Below are 22,540 nucleotides of genomic sequence, written 5' to 3'. Positions count from 1 at the left end.
CCAACTAATAGCCCACTACAATTCTCTTATAATTAAACTGTATTCCCAGTTACATTTAGTAATTATGTAGCAGAAGCGAGATAGCCTACAGGCTGTAGGCTACAACTCGATACAATGTTTGTTTGTCTGAACGTCCTGTGTAAGTTTGTATAATGTAAAACTGTATCCGCTTTACGATGCTAAATAAATAAGTACATATTGTAGAATGTCTTGTTCTAGAAACTATTGATTTTTGATATTAGGTCAAAACCTAATATCGATAAGTATATATTTATTCGTTTTTGAGAATCCAGATCAAAATCTTCTGCTTATGTCTAAAACCCATTTTGATCATTCAAAAGAGTGGAAAATCTAATTTAAATGAACAATTATTTATTGTGACATCGTCACCCTGATGGGCTGCAATTTTTAATTTATTTAATTTAAAATACGTGCTCTCCACCTCAAATTAGTAGTAGTGTCCTATCCCTCTACATCATACTTTTCCTTTAACAATAGAGTCGTGCTGGTCATTTGTTAACTGCTTTCAGGGGAAAAATTTTAAATTGAAATAACGTGACTTTTAGATTTCATCGATAATTTATATATACAGTAGTTAATCAGGGCCTCCTGCCCCCACCCATGCCTTCTATACCTGGTCTCGTCTTTCATCTATCGAACTCTGTTCTCGATATTAAGGAAAGATAGACGAACGGATGGATGACAGTGGGAATTTATAGGTCTACGGATTTTTCAAATTGCAGCCTAATTAAGCCGAAAACTCATAAAAATTAGTAAACTGTCATAACTTTTATACGTTTTAAACCAATTAAATCTGATTTATCTTATCTAAATACGATAAAATTATTTCTATGACGTGTAATAAAGAAGAGAACTTGGGAAAATGCCGAACTAGAACTTATTCTGTCACTCAAACATTCAGATTGCTTCAAGCATTCATATCATCTTACAAATAATCAAGATTATAATTTTATCAACACTATTAATAAGTTATATAATTATTTATATCCTTGAAATGTTACTTCTTTTTCTAATGACTGAAATAAATTTAAGCAACAAAAGTAAAGTATAAAGTATATATTAATTTTATTTGCTATACAAATAAAATTAATTATTGCCAAAGTGGTCATGTCATCTAGATTGACCCTATGTATTTTTAATTAACGTTCGTTCGCTAGAAAAAAGGCATTCAAAAAGAATGGGATGATGTCAAGTGGGAGGTTTTGACGTTATAGAACGTCAAAAACTAAAAGATATTATTTTTATTGAAAAATTTTTAATTATCGTATTCAAAATCAATATTATACGCTTTCGAAATTCCGAAAAGTAATGTCAATGTCACCATGATAATAAATCAGGAAAATAAGCAACGTCACAGAAAAATGCTTCGATCTTTACTTTGTGCCTTAGGCTAAAGTTCATTCACTAATATTGCTCAAAGGTGCTGTAATGTTCAGCCAAATTATTGTAGGTGCAATAACTTTATCATGGTGACATTACTTCATCCAAAACTTCCTGCAGTTGTAGTCTGTGTAATGTGCACTTTATTCACATGTTGAGTCTAACTATCAAATCTGGTTCCAGTATTCTTATGCTGCAAGTCTCAAAAGTTTCCTTTATTTACATCTATTGGCTGAGCTTTACTTTTCAACCTGTTTCTACTGGTTTTTTTAAAATAGGGTTTTAAGTATTTTTCAGTCATCAATAACTTCGTCATAAAATAGTTTTCATGATAATTCTATATTTACCTGATAATCACTTGATAACTGACTGACGAATAATATTACAAAATTTTAAAAATGATCTGTTATTTAATCAATACTCAAGATTTTTAAATAAAACCTTCAAAAGGGCAAAAAGTATGCGGTCAGCTCCCGAACGAGTTATTAAACATATCGTATTTAAATAGTCAATGCGGGTTTGATAAAATTTATAAATTGAGTAAAATAAATAAGGTAAATTGAATATTGTTGCCGTGTGCGGGCGCCAATATTCAATTTACAAAATATTTAAATATTTCAATTCACAAAATAAAAAAACAAAATGGCCATTTTAGAAAAATAAATAAATAAATGTAAAGGACAGGGAGACGAAATAAAGGACGTATGGTCACAGTATCCGTAGTAGTCGTCACGGACACTAAATATTTTAAATTTCATCCAAATCGGTTCATTGGTAGTGGAGATATTAAGAGTCAAAGTTGGTACTTTAACATTAATACGCGTGATAGAGCTTCACTATAACACGCTCTACGATAATACAATATATACGTTAAAATTAAATATAAAAATTAACGAACAGCTTATGAATTATCCGTATCTGGGAAAATATTATCAATAATGTAGGGTCTAACTGACCATTTCGATAAAGGAAAGACGTTCATATTCAATTTAATCAAACTATTAAAAATGCTACTAAAGAGATTTGATATAACCCATTTTCCATTAAATGATAATAATGATCACGTGAGAACATGTCATCAGGTGTTTTCTTCGCGTAAACAAACTTTATAATTCTTGGTTCCTTTANTTTATGAACAAAATTTTAATTTACATAAAGTTTATATCGTGGTTTCTTTTAATTTTATGTAAGAAGTTATAATAAAAAAAATTTAAAAGATTAAGAGAGGCTAAATTTTAGAATTTTTCTACATCCGGACCTTAACCTAATGAACTTACTGGACCCATAGTACGAAATACTGTATAATGTAAGTACGAAATAATTCATTCCCGCTAGCTACAAAATAATGCAGAATCCTTCTGTAGGGCCATATGATTCTGCTAGTCCCTCTTCTCAATGTAGGTGGATTTAACAATATTTTAAAAGTTAAATTTTAAGTTATCTCGTTTATTTATAAAAATGTCTTAAAAGAACACATTTACGGTATGTAAAATCAGTGATTAAGTATTTAAATATAATTCTTCAACAAATTTTATGAGTTTTGAAAAAAGATAAATAATATATAAAATGTAAATAAAGAAATTTAAATATTAATTAATATATAATTTATAAAACATAATAAACAAATAAAAATATATAAAATGTTTATTTATTAAAACAATTCGTTCTTATATTGCCAAATTATCATTATTATTTATAAGTTATATATATTTTTTTGACTTTCCGGCCTTTGGGCACTAGGAGGACCTTTAAATCATACGTATCATACGTCCGACAATGGGAGAAGCACGGATGGAGACCGATATATCCCGGACAAATTACCTTCTAAAATTTCCTGGGATTTTTTCACCCCACGAATTCGATTCCGAATCTCCCAGAATGGTAGACTGGTAACATTGGTAACGACCTGCCAAATGGGGAGTATTTCCTGGGAGAATTTTCTACAAGAAACTGGAACTTATTTAGGTGTTAGATACGTAAAACAAATCCAGAAAACAAGTAGCCAGCTCGTTGAATTGGCGCGAACCAGCGATCAGTGCTNTATTCCTATGTATTAATAAATTGATAATGAAACATGAAACTTTTAATTTTTAAAGGGGTTTTTTTCTAAATATTCGTGTCTCAACTACAACAGATTAACAAATAATTGTTCTCATTTTCACCTATTGAAGATTTTTATTTTAGAAAAGAAGCATTCGAACAGGTCCTGGATCTAGTCTGTTTCTTTTCTTGCGACAAATTAAACCAAAGGCACTGAAGACAGATTGCTAAATCGGGGAAATAATTTTTAAAAGGACTTTTCAAATAAACTGAAGAAAAATGGGGACATTTTGTGGGGAATTTTATATTCTCGAGGGAAAATTGGGAAATATATAATTTTTTGTTTAACGATAAATTAATATATTGTTATTAAAAATTGTTTTTAAACTTTTCTGTTGCATCTCATGTATAACTAAAGACATAAAAGCGTAAGAAACATGATCAATTTTACTTTACCCTTAATCTCATATATTTCTTAATTTTGCTTTTTTATTACGCATATTCATTTGCTTTTTTTAAGCAAAATTTAGCAAAAAATAGCAAAATTTTTAACCAAAAAAATATTAAAAAAATGTTCAGATATGGTTAGTATTTCAAAAAACGTTAATAATTGCATTGCTAAATTATTGCAAATTTTTAAAATTAAAAACTAATTTATAAGTAATAATACACTTATTAAAATAAATTAATTAAAACTGTTTCATATGCAAAACTTTTCTATAAAAGTTTTAAATATATAGTTAAACGTGTTACTTAACGTGTTAAATAGTATTAAGTTTGAATTTATAAAGTTTTATATACTTTTCCACAATAATTAAATATACAGGGTGGGAAAGAAAGTCACTTAACACCCCTGCTACAGAATATAGAATGTACCCAAAGTTAATTCGCTGATGTCATGAAGACATTAGATCAAGGGGAAAACAGATTGATGTGTGTTACAAGCACGGCCGCCATATTGAATGCAACTCCGAAACTGTAAATGGGAAGAGAGTCATGTGACACATCATTTAGGGTCAAAATTTTACAAGGAATTGATTGCTGAAAGATTTTATTGACCTACCTCAAACGGTTACAGAGTTATGCACGTTACACGATGTGCCCAATGTACATTCTTTAGATACATTCTATATTGTATAGCAGGGGTGTTAAGTGATTTTCTTCCCACCCTGTATATATATGAATACAATTATAGATAATTAAGTATCTAATTCTTACTATAATATTATCATCGACGAAAAATAATTAGAAGTACCTTCATTTATAACTCAAAGACTTTGTGAAGATATAAAGCGGGTGAAATTTAAGAATTTTTATATTCTTGCAATATATTTACAGCATGCAAATTTATCTAAATAAATACAGTACTTATTATTATCATAACATCGCCTACTGAAAGCATTAGTGACGTAACTCTGAAAGTGACGTTGTGAGATAATTGTTTTCATAGTTTTTATCGAAATTTCAATCTTTTGTTTCAACTCAAATATTTGAGTTATCCAATTAATTTTTTTTTTGTACACAGAACACCTTCTACTTGAAGATGTTCTAGTGAATTGGTTCTTATATCTTTCAAAGCAGAACGTGATTTTTTAAATTTTAGTTGCGTCACTAAAGCATAAAAATTTATATAAGTTTTGAAGATTTATGTGGTTGGCTAATAACATGACACATATATTTTACTGTGAATAATTGGTAGTCTCATGGCGCACGTAATTCAAAATAGACAATTTTGAAGTTATATCCCTAATGTTCTCAGCAGGTGATATGTACATAAATGAAAGAGAAGACTGTGACTAGTGTATTAGGATTTTAAAATGAAATACTGTAATATAAAACTGAAAATGTAGTTCTAGGTATGTTTTTCCTTTTCCAACTAGTTTATTATATATTTTTAAATTATGAAATAAACAAATCATTATGTGAAAATTCAATAAACAATTCTTTGAAGAAACATTTCTGTGACCGCAGGGTCGGTGTCTCCTTGACACCGCGTCAGGATGTGACACCACCGGATCTCGCAGGATTCGGAAATCGCGACTTTACGTCACGCGAGCGGTTGGATTCGGAGTAGAGGTGAGGAGAGAGACGAGGAAGTGATTCACTCGGATTCCATATTAACTAACAATAACAATTTTAATTATAACAAAGGAAAATACAGATATACTCGGTATCAAGCATGGCTAACGTTCCCCTTAATTATTACTAGCCCGTTCGAGAGAGAGTTTACAAACGAATCGCGTGTTGATAAATACCTTGTAACTGAGTCGAAGATCTGTTATGACTGGATAAACCGTCGACGGAATGTTCGAGGTTCGATGAAATTGTTCTGGGTATTATTCGGTAACAAGAACACTGCGTTGTGGAGGCATTGAGGTGTAGATATGTGTCAGATATCCTTAAAGAGGGACGGTCTTTTTCACAGTATTAATTCTTGAGGAGGCAACTTGGAAGGATGACTTCTGAGGACCACTTTTCAATTCTTGGGTTCCTTCTGGGTTTTTTCCATGAGGTCAAGGGTTCAGGAGGTTGCTGTTAAGGACCTAGCGTCCAATACTGGAATTTTATCGAACGTTCCGGGTGACGCATTAATGACTAGATGGATCCTCCTCAACAAGGAACCATATCCGTGGAAAATAATTTTTATGGATTTTAGCCTAACTTGATAAAACGATCGAAGTTAGACGATGGAATTCCAAAATAATTAAAATTTAAAATAACACTTTATTGAGGGTCTGTTCGTCCCTCACATTTCAATAAAAAGTTACGAGTACTGGAAATATTAAACTTGCATCTGTAATATTGATATATCTGTAATATATTATTGTGGGGATATTATTTTTTGATAAAATTTCGTTATTTGGGGACGTTTTGCAGACACTTTGGAGACGGTTGACTATATCTAGGGTATGGTAACCCTGGCTGAATGGTGGTATAGACTTGGCTTTAATATCTCGCCATAGATCTATCTAGGTATACCAATGGAGAGATATTAAAGGTAATCGTAATATTCGAATTTCTATCTATCAACGGGATATTCAATTCTTCGCAGATAGTATTCACCCATTTCTAGATAAAATCATTGAACACTGATAGTTGATCGCTAGTTCGCACCGACGAGCTACCTTTGTGAAGATTTTTCATATGTCAAACATTTCAAATTAGGGCAACTTTCACGTATTTCACAAAGACTTTCTCAGCCTTCCCCTACTGTGCTTCCCATCCACCTTTCCCATGCATTCCGTTAGAAAATCCTCACGAGAGTCATCTCCCTTGACAAATTGCTCTTGTATTGCTTTATCCCATTAATCCGAACCAAATCCAAACACATAATCTACATCAGAAGCAGCCTCAGATTAAAGGGGTGCCTGCAGGACTTAGAGATGCCCCAAAATTTAATTTTTAAATGTAAATATAAATTTAATATCTATTTTAAAAGTCCAGTAACGAGTTGTGTAACTTCCCAGCGATTATGAAATTTTATTTTAAAAATAACATTTATTTATTATGATTAATAATATAAATATTTTTATGAGATTTTGTTATAAAACTTTCGTATTATTAATTATTATAAAAAAGCAAAAGGCTTAATTAGGGTAGTGATGATTATAAAAAAATTTGTATAACTAGTAAATAATTGATTGCTATTAAAGTCCGACCTCTCTCTAAATATGATACATGACACTCCTCTATCTCTCCACCCCCCTCGGCTTTTAACAACCAAAATTTAATAGCATCAATGTCCCTTATACACAAGCTACATACATACATACATATCCTCTTATACATACATACATATACGCTTATAATCCAAAAAGGGTGAGCAGCAGGGAAAAATAGACTCCAATCTTATAAATTATCCATTCAGCAACTTTCTCTTAACCTTTTTGTCTAGACACACTTCCTTTGTTTCAGACACACTCTTGCCTCTTCTAGCACACTTCCTCACATTCTCTTTCTGACTCAACACGTTACGTTCTTTCAGATACTTATTCACGTATTTCACAAAGACTTTCTCAGCCTTCCCCTACTGTGCTTCCCATCCACCTTTCCCATGCATACTCTCTTCAACGATTCTTTTCCTTTCACTCTCTCAGCATGGCCGAATCATCGTAGAGCCGACTTCCCATCTTTTCAACCACATTCTCTTTCAACCCACATTCTTCCAGCACTTGTTCATTTTTCACATAGTCTCTTCTTGTTATGCCGCACGCTCCTCTCAAATCCGTCATCTTACATACAGTAATGCGACTCTAGTGACTCTTCTGCCATGCCCATCTTTCGCTATTATAGGTGAGCACGGAAATCACAATACTCCTATACATAGCTATTCGTAACTCTTTGGACATCCTTTTTACTCTTTGCAAATCTGCTCATTGCACCCACTACCTGTGCTCCAGCATTTACTCTTATGAAGATTTCACCGTCTATTCTTCCATTCCTATCTTCTATGATTCCCAAATATACAAACTTATTCACTTGTTTCAGTTGTTCACCATCCAGCTCCATTATGCAATCAGTCTGCTCAGTTTTGCCTTCAAACACAATCGCTTTAGTTTTTTTCACATTTATTCGCAGCACAAATTTATTCCTCAGACACTTCTTCGAGATTAGACACAAGTGTCTAAGCTGTTTCTTGCTTTCCGCTAATAACGCAGTGTCATCTACAAACAACAAATGACAGACTCGTTCATTTCCAATTCTCATTCCACACTCAGGCACTCTTGATCTTTTCATTCATGCATTTACAAGAACATTAAACAACCATGGGGACATAACACACCCTTGTCTTACACCCTCAGACCTTACCTGAACCACTCAGATGCTGCCATTGACACGCATACATGCTTTGCTGTTTTCATACATTGCTCTCACACCTCTAAGTAGTTTAACCTCTCATTCCATAATCACATAATATTTGCCATGTCTTGGATGGTCACACACATCTAAGACATGTAAACTTTTCCCAAAACTCATCCTTTTCAGCATCCACAGCAGTAACCAGTGGAGCATACAAATGACAACAATCACTCTCTGCATATTAACTTTGAAGCGCACTTATATCATTCTTTCGTTTATTTACTTATACTCCTTCATGTACTCTTTTATATGTTCATTCACTAAAACATCTATTTTGGCATTTTCTCACTGCCTCTTGCATACCAGACCAAATTAGCACTTCCCATTCACAACCGTGCATTCCTTACCTTTCACTCTCGTCTCACTCATGCAAAGAACATCTAATTTATTTTTAATCATTTCCTTTATTAATTCATGCACTTTATCTCTCGCTCCTCTTATATTCAACACATCCAATCGACATTCACACTTCCGGTTTCTTTTTCTCATTAGCCTATTCCGGTCCTGTTCTTTCCTGGTTGGTGGGGGACAACTCTCAAGATTGGGAGCACCATTACTTCATATACTACCTTTCTTTTCTTATGCTCCCACCATGTCAAAATTTTATCTCGTTAAAACTTAAAACCTGGAGGACCAGTAATTACGCCTTACTCTGGCCCCTATCCTCTGACTTGTCAGAAGATAGGGTCATTTTCCTGCTTGCAACCCAATCGTCATTAAAATAACATACGCCAATAGATATTTTTAAAATCATCTTAAGAATCAGATGAATAAAAATTAATTTAAAAAATATCTTATCATTATGACGAATCCAGATCACGGTGAAGTATCTTCTCAGGAATGATGGAGTCCGAATCGGACTCAGACCTCAATGTATCTAGATAATTCGGATCAGAACAACGCTCTTCTCTCTTTCATACATGTTAATCGACCTCAAATCTCAAGACCTCGAAGTTTTCCTATAATGGGAAGAATTGAGCCTTTAATATGTTGAATTATTACGTTGTATATTTACTGTGATTGCAGAAATGCACTCCAATCATACCCTGTCGGTAGCAACGCTACCGCTGACATAGCTCACAGGGCTAGAAAGCACGCATGCCTGCTCATCACATCAAAGAGCAGGTTATACACAAGCTGCCTTGCCAAATTTTAACTTCTTACTTTATACCCCATCCCGAGATATTAAACGAGATAGGCCACACACACATACGCACGTACATATTCACGAAATTTTTCCTTTTTTTCTTTATTATTATTATTATTATTACAGTAGAGCCTCGAAAACTCGGCACTCGATAACTCGGCACTCCGGATAACTCGGCCACAACCTGGCATGGCAAAAAAATCCTTAGTTAATTAATTTTCATTATAGACAGCTTTATGCCTCATAAAGTATTTTTCTAAGGTCTGTCTTATCAGGTAAATTACTGTACACAGTGTATTCATTAATTTTCATTTTCATGTAGTAAAGGCTCTATGCCTTCATAAAGGACGTATTGTACTTTTCCTTTGTTTAAGGGTATTTGGGCAGTTTATTCTCTGTTGTATTCTCAAGTAAATAATACACAAGTACAGTACAATATTTTCTGAGGAAACACGCATACTTATCCTTTTTTAACCCCATTCCCGATAACCCGGCATTTTCACAAACTCGGCCACCCTTCGGTCCACATTAGGCCGAGTTTTCGAGGCTCTACTGTATTATTATTTTCTTTTTTTTTTACTTTTTGGGTTCAGGGGTCTCAACGTGGAGATTTGCTAAAAAACTAGGAGGGTCAAAAATGACACGGTTCCGATACTTTAGCTTGTTATGTATACAAGTACATTATAGCCAGAAAGTGAAATTGATTTTAAAATAATCTATTTTTATGGCTTTCAGGAAAGTTGGGGCCTTATATTTGTGACTAGTAGCCCTCATTTCTATCTCTCAAGTCCAGATAAAGAGATTTTACAAGTAATGTTGTTTTAAACCAACAAAGTAAAATATTTATTTAACATGCTTAAAAACATACAAAATTATTTATTATTTTAATCTTTAAAGTATAAATATGTAGGCCTAATTAAACTGTTCGTTAAATAAAACTATTCGTAGGATGTATTTTATTTGTTTTCTATAAAAAAATAAATAAAACACATCTTTTTATAAAATTAAAATTTTATTTAATTAATCAAAGTGTTGTTAGTTGTTGACAAATTTCCAAAACTATTCTGGCCGTAACGGAGCAAAGTTTCCAACGATTTTTCCACTCGCTGCAGAATGACGTGTTATATAAGGCAATATGTAAATCATTTTTATTGAATTAAGTAATAAAAAAAATATTTTTTTCGTATTTTCGAGCGATTTATAAATCTTTATAATTTTTATTTTATTAATAATAATAATAAATAGTTACTAGTGTTATTTTTATTATTAATTCGACATTCTCGTATTGATTGTTATTTCTTGGATCGATTCATACTCTGCGTCGTAATTTATTTTTCGTCATTTCAAGAGTGATTTTTCAAAATTGCGTCAGCATTATTGCTCGATTTGATTCAACTTTTATTAAAAATTATGCACGAAATTACACAATAATTATTTTAGACTAATATCATAATTTTGTCCAGAAAAGCTCGTAAGTTCATACAATAATCTTTAAAATCGATATAATTAACAATATTAAGTAATGTTTCTCTTATTAGAGTACAAATACCTCTAGCGATATATTTACGATTTGATTCGTTGATGAGAGGTTTCACCATAATTAGTACAGCACAATTTATACAATACAATGTAGCATAATATATTCAGCGTATTAAAGGTTCAATTATTCTCATTATCGAAAATCTTCGAGGTCTTGAGATTTCAGGTCAATTAACATGTATGAAAGAAGGAAGAGCGATGTTCCGATCCGAATTATCTACAATACATTGAGGTCTGAGTCGATTCGACTCTATTTTTCCTGATGGCAAGGTGATATCTTTACCATGTCATAATGGTAAGTAATTTTTTAAATTAATTTTTATTCATCTAATTTTTAAGATAAAACATTCGATGGATTTAAGAAATGTCTATTGGTGTATGTTATCTTAATGACGATTGGGTTGCAAGCAGGAAAAAATAGACTTAAAATCTTCAATTGTTATTTCTCTGACAATAATCATTGTTTAGAAAATTATTTATTCTTGATATAAAACATTCATCACAGAGGACTGTTTGTCTCTTATCTTGCAGGATTATTATATCATTATTTTCGAGATTAAATTTTCTTACAGTAGGACATTAAGTTCTCCACGGAATTATAATTTTTGACTTAAAACTCTTTCGTAACTCATCCTACAGTAGTACTACGTTTATAAATATTAAATTTATAAATTCCTTTTAAAGATTTCGTCCATATTTTACACAAGCTTCAGTCATTTTTGTTAGCAGAATGACAGGATGAATAGAAGTTTACAACGATAATGGAAGTAGGCAGTAGAGTATAATGATGATACGAAAACTTCAATTATGCCAGAGGGTTTTGAAATATAGCAGGAAATACGTGGCTTCGATATTAATCAACTTTTATTTACTTTTTCGTTCATAACACTACTTATAAGGTCGAAAATAAACTGACGAACACTAAAAGCAATATAAGAACTTCATCCGTTTACTGCACGGTGATAAAGATGGGAGATTCAAGTACTTAATCCTTCTCCTAAGTTATGATTGTTTCCAAGCGATTGTTGACCAAATCCCATTACCCTTCTCCTTGCGAAAAGTGCAGTGACCAGAACATTACTGCAGATCAATTCTCATAAGACTTGTAACTAATAAAGAAAACGTTAATCTTCATTATTCGATGCTTTTAATGTAATCGTAACGAATAATAAATGATAAAATACACGAAATCCGATTTTCATAATGCTTCTTACAAATTGCTCGATTATTTAGTTTATTCGTTAAAAATTAATTTATCACATTAATTATTGATGAAATTCAAGATTTTAAGTTGAATGGAGTCGTTAGAGAATGGTCTTTACATTAGAAAAGAATGTTTTTCTATCGTCTGTGTTAACTGTGGCGTGTTTTCCATTGAAAATTATTCAAAATTTCTAATCAAATTTAATTCAATTAATTAAATTAATTAATAAATCGCTTCTAATTCGAACTTAATTCGTAATTGAATGAATACATTTATTTAACTTGTAAAAGTTTGTAAAGAAAAGTAAAGTGCATAACTTTTTAGTAGAAGTTATTTTTAGGTAAATTCTTTGCGTATTTGTTTTATGTAAATTGCCTAAAAGTAACCTTTACTAAAATTCTATTCGTGCTCTTGTAATAAAGTAGACATTTCAGTTTTCAGATGCATAATATCCTCTTATAATTTAATAATTCTTTTATGTACACAATATAAACATTATATTTAGTTATATAAACATTAAATTTACTGAATTAGGCCACAAAAAATGTTTTTTAATCTTTCATTAAACAAACTCAGCATCAATTAATTTGTCAATGCTACAGTCAAGTTAGCTGAAGCTGTCTAAATCTCTCTTACACTTAAATTTCATATCAAACTCCTACAAATAGGCTTAAATATGGATTATATAGAAACAAATTAATCCTATATATACTTACAGTATATTAAGATTATATAATTAATTCACATTTCATATTTGTTTAGGGTTTAACTTCAGTTTTTTCAAACAAAATTTAGGGGCAATATTAATTTATCATTAAAAAAATGAAATATAGACCTCAAATTAAGCTATAAAGTTCATATAAGGGTTATATTGTATTTAAGTATGCTTAGACCAAAATTACCCTTTATAAGAATTGTTTATCAATTAATAAAATTAAATTATAAAAGTATAATTAGGCTGAAGTTAAAATACTTATAATTAAGTCCTTCAGAATTTCTAATAACGGTCACCTCCAAACGGCGACCATTTTTGTGCCTGTCCATAAATTGCATAACTCAGTGGATATGCAGGTAATGGCTACGATTCATTAGAAGGATGGTATGTTTACAAAAACATTACATAATGCTAGTCTCATCTCTTGTGTAACAGACTGATTCCGTTATGTTTCTGAATTGTTGCTTAGAGAGCCATACTGTTTGTAAATGCTTTGTACTTTATATATATAATTAATAAAATAATATAACTTTCGATACTCTATGCTATGTATAATTCATTAGTACAATTAAAGACGTCGATCGAGAATATGCGTTACGTAATTTTGGGATGAGCATGTGCAATGGCGTTACGGGCTTTATTCTTTTCAACTATCACCCCGAGTAATTGAAAAGTTTAAAAATAGAGTGACGTAATTTATGGAGATCATCCATTCAGGAACGTCTTTTAATTGTATACAAAATAACCTCCGAACAACGGCCATTTTTTTGTTTCCGTTAGTTAGAGGTTTGAGTCGACAACGTTGCCTATTTGTTTTTTATTTAGTTTAGTTCGAGAGAATTCCTATTCATCTTACAGTCGTGACTTTAAGTTACAATATGAAGTTTCTTTACAATTTTTGACATAAATTTTCTTGTTCAACTACAATGCAAAGAGACAAGTTTCTTGACTTTTACTATTCATCGATATGTGAAAAATGATCCTGTCTTTTATCAGACAATCGTAGAGGTAAGTAAGAAGATATCCAGGGTCGTGACTGTGAACAAATTCGTTGAGAACGAGAATGGTAAAGATTACCTGTTCTTGTGAGATAAATTCTCGACCAGAAATGGCTCATAACCGCTGGATCGATAAAGAAAACTCGACTTCATGTTTTGAGATGTGAAACGATTTTTATTATTTTCTCTCTTTTTTTATTCTTTTACTAACAAAATTCAACTGATTAATACGTTTGTTTGTTACTTTACACTAAGAAAATCTCATTCCCATGTTTTCTCTTTTAAAGGAGTTTCAAAACAAAAATAAAATTTCTAAATTAAATTTTAAATGTCGCTTTAAAAGTCATGTTCAATCACTTTAAGTTTTATTTTGTTTTATTTTGGTAATAAATATTTAAACACGAAATTTTATTTAGCTAGGAGTAGAAAGGAAACATTCGCATCCATTTATTTTCCTTTTTTATTTGTTTAAAATTTATAGAGGAAAAAATATTTTTTAAATGTTTAGACTTTATTTAATTTGTTAGGCATTTAATTATATTATCATATATAATTCTTTATTAGATTATTTTAAAATGCTTTAGTCCGTTGCGCCTGAAGAAAATCTTAATAATTTTCCATTTCGTGTTATGATTTTATGAAAAATATTGCGAGGAAAAATAAATATTTTTTTAATATTACAGTTTATTTTAATGCCGCAAATACTTTAATAATAATTCATATAGTGCTTATAAATAGAACTCAACATGTTCAAAATACATTTAAATCTGCAAACAACGACCATTGACGAGAACATAAAACTCGCCGCTATTTAGAGGTTGCCATTAACTTTCGTTTCCTTTTTCAATCTTTGAATATAAATAGAAATTTATATATATATATATATATATACACCATTTTTGTTATATATTTTTCAGTTCCTTTTCATCTATAGATTTTTGTAAAAACTTCTGTTATTTGATCTGGATACTCAGAGGCATCTTATTTCTTTTTTTTTTCCTTACAAAATAGTAAAACGCATTATATAAAATTTATTTAATTTTTGAGTATGTATTACAATAATTAGATTTCTACATTTTCTAGTAACATAAAAATTTTATTTTATAGTTATCTGGAGCTTATATATAGCATAAACTATTTATATGAATAGTTTATGTCAGTAAGGAGCTTTAGTTGTTGTCTTTCTCTTGATAAGTTATATTAATTATGAANAATTTAATTATTGAAAGTCTTAATAATAATTAATTTGTTAATTAAAGAAAGTGTATCAATTCGCTTCATTTCTAATGTTTATGGAATTAAATTGTCAATAAAAATAAATAAGCAAATAAATAAATTAAAGAGAAATAAAAAAAGAAAAATTGAGTGAAAGTTGAAAGATAAAGAGATTTTTCACAACAACAATTGATTCGCAATTAACGAAGCAGGGTGAATGGCGTAGAGTGATTAATTAACGCTTTGATAATGAATGCAGTTTTTTATTTTCATTTTTTTTCTACTAGACTGAAATTTTAATCTGTTTGATGGAATTTCTTTTAAATCTTCCATATTGCAAGTAAAAAAAAATTACAAAAATATGCGAAACATACTTTAACATTTATAAAGGATTGAAGTTAGGGAGGATAATCAGATAAATATAATTAAATGATAAATTGTCAAGCTATTTAAGCGCTGTTTTTTACTCTATATTCTAAGTTGTTATTAAAAATTAGTTTTAAGAAAGATTAGATGTGTATCAAACTTATTTTTCATTGAATTTAGGAAATTTGTAAGTCATCGCCCCAATTTTTTCATTATAAAAAGGGGGAGGGTGCTTTTACTATAATTTGCCAAAATTGCTTATTTTATCATGTGATATTTTTTATCTTATGGCAGTTTTAGATAATTCGAAATTCCTTTTTATATAATTTTATTTGATGTATAGCCGATTCTTGATATTTTATAAGCTCTGGAAGTGGACTCCTAATACTGAATCATCGACAAGCATATACAAAGATCTGAACAACCGCCACTGACAGGAATATAAAAAATGGTCGTAGTTTGGAGGTTACATTGTATGCATTTTTCTTCAAAAAAAATTCGTGAAAAAATGGCCTTTGTTTAGAAGCGGTCGCTATTACAGGTTCGACTGTATTATGGCCTGTCTGAAGCTCTTAGTACCGCGATTCTTAGGCAAAAACGTAAACTACTTATGCCTCATATCATTAGTTATACATGTATATTGATTAGTAAGTAGCTATATATATATATTTAATAAAACCCGCATAAACAAACTAATGAGATAAAAAACGTTATTCTACTTAGAAAAATCAACATACAAATAATTCTAACAATTTCAGATTGATAAATCATCTATTAATAAAGAAAAAAAATATATAAAATTTTTAATAAAAATCTGCTAAAATGTTATTGAATTAAATGAAATTAAAACCGAAATAATTGAGAAATTATCCAGTTGCACGAGTGGAGTAATCAAAGCAGAAGTTCGAAAACTGTCAATTGTTACACGTAACGTTTAGGCTCATTTGGCATTCTTATCTTACACGTAAGCAAACAAAACTTACTAAAATCCGTCACGTAAGCATTAAATTCTCTGTCGAATGTTTAATAAAGCCTCCTGCTAAACCTCAGTAATCAATGGAAGGAGATGAAGATTATGAAAGTCATAAAAGTGATGGAGAGGAAGCTGAAGAAGAAAAAGAAAAAAATTGTAATGCCGTAAGAAAAAAGGTTAACTATTTTTAAAAAATCGGAATTTATTATTAATAAAAATTTAAATATATCGCTTCTTATGGAAGGAACATGTAAGCATACAAACGAATGAATTTGTCTTAAGATTTTAAACAAACAAACGTTTTGGTAAAAATGGATGTTTGCTTGTCACTTTAAAAACATTTGTTTAAGTGCTCTTCTCCTCTTACATCACCCCATACAACGGTCCTAAATAATCTTTGACATAACTAGAAGCAGATAAATTAATTGAATGTATCCTATTCGATTAAATTTTATTTTAAAAATGCTTCATATAATGTTTAAATTATAATTACAAACGTTGTTGAACGTTGATTACAATGGAGTTTAATGGATTAAAATTGTTGGTAACATTAAAGATTTTGCTATACTTCGAAGTGTTTTTATAGAAAAACTCTTAAAATTAAATTACAAATATTTAATACTTTTATTCGATTTATATTTTAGTGAAACCTGTAAACAACGGCCGCTGATGAGAGCAAAAATTACATTAAAAATTGGCCGTCGTTTAAAGATTATTTTTATTAATTTTGTTTTAAAAAGAATTAGCAATAGTTTCTGATAAGATGGCCGTTATTTGGAGGTTAGTAATTTCGGCCTGTTTACTCATTTTAATTAATTTTGTGGATGTAGTTACGCAATTTTCGAATTATCGAATATTTTAAGAGTAGATTATTTTAAAAGCGTTATCAAGAAAATGGCAAAAAAATTAACACGAATAAAATGACTAATTTTAAAATTAAAATCTCTTAACTTAAAATTCTTTTAATTCTATAAAATTTCATTAAATCAGGAAAATAACGTGGCAAGGAATGCATAAAGAATTTATCGATCGCTCCGTTATCGTTCCCGTTAAGTGATGCTGCATACTCACACTTTTCGGCACGGACAACTATTTAATAGATCATGTGATCGTCACTGTGTGACGTAAATTGCTGATATACTACGTCAATTAATAAATAACTCGTTACATATTTTAAGAATCCTTCATATGATGATGATGATTATTATTAATAATTTTCTTATAGCGCATCAATTTTAGATTTTCGTTTTCTTATTTTGAATTAAAATGTCCTAACTCGTATATTAAACATTTACTATTTATATTATATAGAAGTTTTATCAGATAAAAATACAGTAATTTTAAGGATAATTTAATTAAAATTTCCAAAGATCATTATCAGTACTTTGTGTAAGATGTAAGATAAAGCGCATAAAAGATTTTAATGTCTATTAAAGTCAAATAATTTCTCTTTAAAACGATTGGCTGAAAATATAAAAAAGGCGGAACTATGTTAAAAATTTTTTATTTATTTTTTTGATTTATTTCGGTTCGCTTTATATACCGGGTCAATAATTAAGCAGGTGATATTTAGAGCTCTGAGTAGAAAGAACTATTGGAACAAACGCAATAAAATTTGGTGTACATACTTTCCTGACCATAATATTTCGATTTCGCAAAGAAATTTTTAGTTCCAAAATTTTCCGATAGGTGAAAATTTGGCATTAATATCGCTAAAATTTGCATATTAAAGAAATTCAAACAATATAGAAAAGCCAAGCGAGAGGGTGTAATGATTTTATTGCAGTTTAAAGTGGTAATTATAGACTCCGTGAGTTATAACTCTCTCACAATTTCTATAGGTACTTATGGGTTAACAATTGTATTAAATTTGACAAATAAAAATTTGCATTATTCGGAAAAATGCTATTTCCGACTGGCGTCCTCTTAACCCATAAGTACCTTTCTATATTACGTAAGTTATTTCACGACTTACGTAATATGGAAATTGCAGTGAGATTAGCGCCAAATTTCCCCTATCGGTAAATTTTGAACTAAACTTTTTATTTGTAAAATCAAATCCCATGGTAAGGAAATTAGGCATACCAAATTTTATTGCATTTGGTCCAATAATTCTTTCTACACAGAGCTCTAAACACCTTATGTTTAATTATAACCACCTTATGTTACAGATGAAACTATGTTCGAGTGAATTTAATTTAATTCAGCTTTCTCTGGCTTCTATAGAGATGCCGTTAATTATTAGAAGAAAAATTACATTTTACTTACAGATATTCCTTCATATACGTGAGCAGAATGTATAAGAAAACAAGCGGCACAGTTCATAAAAGATCACATCCACTACACGCTTGCATCAGTTACACAACAACTATTCATCTTTCCTCATCACCCGCGTAATAAATCTACAGATTTAACCATAAACATCGATCTTGCTAGTTACACCCAAACAAATATATCGATTATTAATCAATAAAAATTAATGAAATTCGCGTGTGATTATTTTTAATACTGAATTGATTTGTCATACACAATTGTCAAAGTAGCGAAACCTCATTTAAGAGAATCAATGACCATTTATATTTTACAGCTCTGTTGTAATAGTTGTTACCATAGTAACTCATTCATCTATCTCCATTTTCCGAGATAAGCAAAAGTAAACTTCGATTATTTATATCCAGATGTTAGTAACATCAAAAGGGAATAGAATAGAAATGGCTTTTGCCTCCAAACCAGCAACCGGAGAAGGTAAATGATCAGGATATATTGTAGGAAATGAGGATAATCCACTCTCCGTCTTACTCTAATAATCCCTTTAATCTCTTTTCTCTTTCTTAAAAAAATGTAACAGCCATGATACGGGTATCAATTGATGAAAGCCTTATCATGATTTTAAAAAAGACACGTTAATCATCCCTAAGTGCAGTGCAGAATTTTAAAAAAAAAAGAGACGGAAAAGATTCAAAATAACGCTCTAAACTTTTCTAACTAAATATTCTCTATATAACCTTTCAAAAATTTTTTATAAAATCTTTAAAAATTGAAAAAAATAACTAAATATTCTTTATATACGTAAGGTTTCTCTGTATGTAAGGTTTTATATTAAAAATCCTTTATAAAACTTTATTTTTGAATTTTTAAAAAGAATTTTTTAATATGAACACTATATGAGTAACTTTTATGTAAATATGAGAATATTTATTTATAAAACTAAGCATTTTTAAAAAGAATTTTTATTCCCTTTTAAATAACCTTTTCCAATACAGAATTTTCATTTAGGAATATTTTATTTAAAAATCGCTTTAAAATATTAAATATATTTATTTTCTAAATTTTTTTAAACTTAGAATTATTATTCAATAAAACTAAAAAATATTTAATTTAAAAAAATTATTAAGAAATTTTGAAGGGAAATTTACCAGTTAAAAACTTTATTAGTAAGTTTTTACATAAATTGATTAAAAAAATTTTTGGGGGTCTTCTAGATTGCAGAGTAAAAAATTATTTTGTATTTTGTAAAGTTTTATATTAGAAATACAGTAAACCCTCGATTTAACGAACTGTTCGAGGGAAGAGGACGTTCTCTGTAGCCGTAAGTTCGTTAAATCGAATTTTAAAAACATTAATAAGGATCTTACAAGATGCAGTACATGACCTTATGAAATGTATTTATAATGTATAACTACGGAAAAAATATGATTATAATGTACAGTACATTAGGTAATTTAGTCATTGATTGCTTTATTGACCCAAGCTCTTTAAACGTGTTCTATTGATGAACAAAAGGTTCTACAGTTACTTCCTTTCAGGCAGACGTTTTTCTCAGTTAAATCGAGGGACTACTGTATTTTAATCAATAATTTTTCTATAAACTTATTTTAAAAATCTAAAAGAATTATTTAAATATTTAGAATTAATATTGAAAAATTCTTTTGTTTCTATGAATCACTAAGTAGGAAAGAATTTTCTAGCTAAAAACTTTATTTAGTAAATTTTTATTTAATTTTTTGAATTATGAAATGCAAAATTCTTCGCCAAGTACTTTTTTTTATAAGTTTTGATTAGAAATTTCTTCTAAAATTATTGATATTTAAAATCCAGAAAATTTTAAAGTAATTTTAGAATTAGTATTGTTCAGAAAGCCCTTTTAGTCATTACATAATGGACTTTTCAGGAAACTTTTCTCAATTAAAAACTTGTTTTTAGGAAATTCTGTTTATTTTATTTTTTATATAAATAAATGCTATTGCTCAAAATACACAATTTTTTTCTACCTTTTATAAAAAAGTTTAAATACAAAACATTTAATGGACAAAAAGTATGCTTAAAGTTTTTTAAATAAATAAAACTATTTTTAAATTTATATTATAAAAAAAACACTTATTTTTAAGGGAATTTTTCCCAATTAAAATTTTCTATCATTTTTTTAAAACTAAGTAAATAAATAATTAGAAAATTCCATTGCTTAAAAAATTTTTTCTAGACTTGTTTTTGAATAATTAAATAAATTGTTTTTCCATTAAAATTTTTATTTTAAAATATTTATATACTTTATAAATTTTAAATAAATAACCTCAGAAGATAATATTTACAAAATTTTCAATAAAGTTTTTAAAAAAAACCTGTTCAAAACGGAACCTGAATAAAACGGAAATTTACCTAAACGGAAATAAAATATTTGGTACCCTACGATTCCGGTCTACACGGGTTTTAGTGTAAATAATCTTAAATTTTGTTTTATAAAAAACAAATAATAATAAAACTAAAAATTTATTGACGTAATCCTACAATTTTAGGAATGATTCTTGAAATTTTTTGGAATTTTTAAAAAATTTACGCTTTGAATTTAAGAATTTTTAGAACATTTTTAAAAAAAATTCTAGATTTTTACAAAATAAAAAAATCAAAAGTGTTTTCTAAATATTTATTTTGAAATTTAAAATATTTAAACTATTAAATGAGAAACTTTAAAGCCAAATTTTCTCAATTAAAAATGTTGTATTAAAGTTTTCAGAACGAAATAATTAATTAATTAAACATAAAATATATTTAGAATTATTATTTCGTATTTTTTTAAAAATCTTTATAATATAATTAGTTTTAAATTTAAAAAAGATATATGCCACTGTTTAATTACTTTCACTATAATTTAGAAAATAAAATTCCGATAAAATATAAAAATTTATAAATTTTCCTTTAAAAAAGCACTATTAAATAGTTCCTTTTTTTAAAGGTTAATTAAGTGATGAAAATAACCCAGATCTAAGCGGATGGTTCTAAAAATTCTCGTTTAAAGAATAAAATAAAATGATAAAAATTATCAGAAAATATTAGAATATTTTTTCATAATTTAGGGAAATTTCCCTATTTATATTATTTTGTAATTAATCTAACGAGAGAAATTTTGATATTTTTTAGTTAAGAGAATTTTCTAAACTTTAGCATTGAAATTAGGGAAATTCAGTTAATTTTTTAAAAAATTGTTAATAAGTAAATTTTTCTAACTATTAAAAATTGTAGCTTAATAAAAATTTAATAAAAATTAGGGAAATATTTCCAATTAGTAATTAAGAGAAATGTATTAATTAAGAAAATTTCTGTTAATTACTATAATTAGAAATATTCTAGGGATAATTAGGCATATAGAAAAACTTATTTTGCTTTCTATAGCAGGATTAAATATCATTTATACCATGACGGGTTTGAAAATTACGTATAGAATATGTATATATCGGGAAATATCCCTAATTATGTATTTAAACAATTTTTAATACTTACAAACATGTATGTTTTAGCTAAGTAAAGGAGAGGGGAAAAAACCCCTAATTTTCATAAATACAATGTTTAATTTTCTTCATTTGTTTAATTAAAAAGTGTAATTAGGGAAATTTCCCTAAATTAAGATTAATTAGTATTTTTAATTAGGAAAATTATCGTAATTAAAATAATTTAATAATTACAAATTTTTAAGTTCAAAGTTAAAAATTTTAATAAGTTATAAAAAATTGTCTATGTTTAAAATTAAGTTTTTAAGTAATAAAATTTATTTAAATAATAAGAGATTTTTACATTAAAATTTTATCTA

At 28.9% G+C, this 22,540-nt stretch overlaps 1 long non-coding RNA gene across 1 annotated transcript in view; it reads left to right on the top strand.

The window, feature by feature from the left end:
- The first annotated feature begins 10,784 nt into the window (after nt 1-10,784).
- LOC111637453 overlaps nt 10,785-22,540 on the top strand; it is a 15,110-nt gene continuing 3,354 nt past the window's right edge. Inside the window, exons 1-2 of the long non-coding RNA XR_002758700.1 lie at nt 10,785-10,919; nt 10,987-11,282. This is a non-coding gene — a long non-coding RNA (uncharacterized LOC111637453). The remainder of the gene's footprint in view (nt 10,920-10,986; nt 11,283-22,540) is intronic.

Source organism: Centruroides sculpturatus, unplaced genomic scaffold, assembly GCF_000671375.1.
Source record: "Centruroides sculpturatus isolate CEXI.00-Female unplaced genomic scaffold, Cexi_2.0 scaffold1033, whole genome shotgun sequence".
Lineage (NCBI taxonomy): Eukaryota > Metazoa > Arthropoda > Arachnida > Scorpiones > Buthidae > Centruroides > Centruroides sculpturatus.
This window is presented reverse-complemented; position numbering and strand designations above follow the sequence as displayed.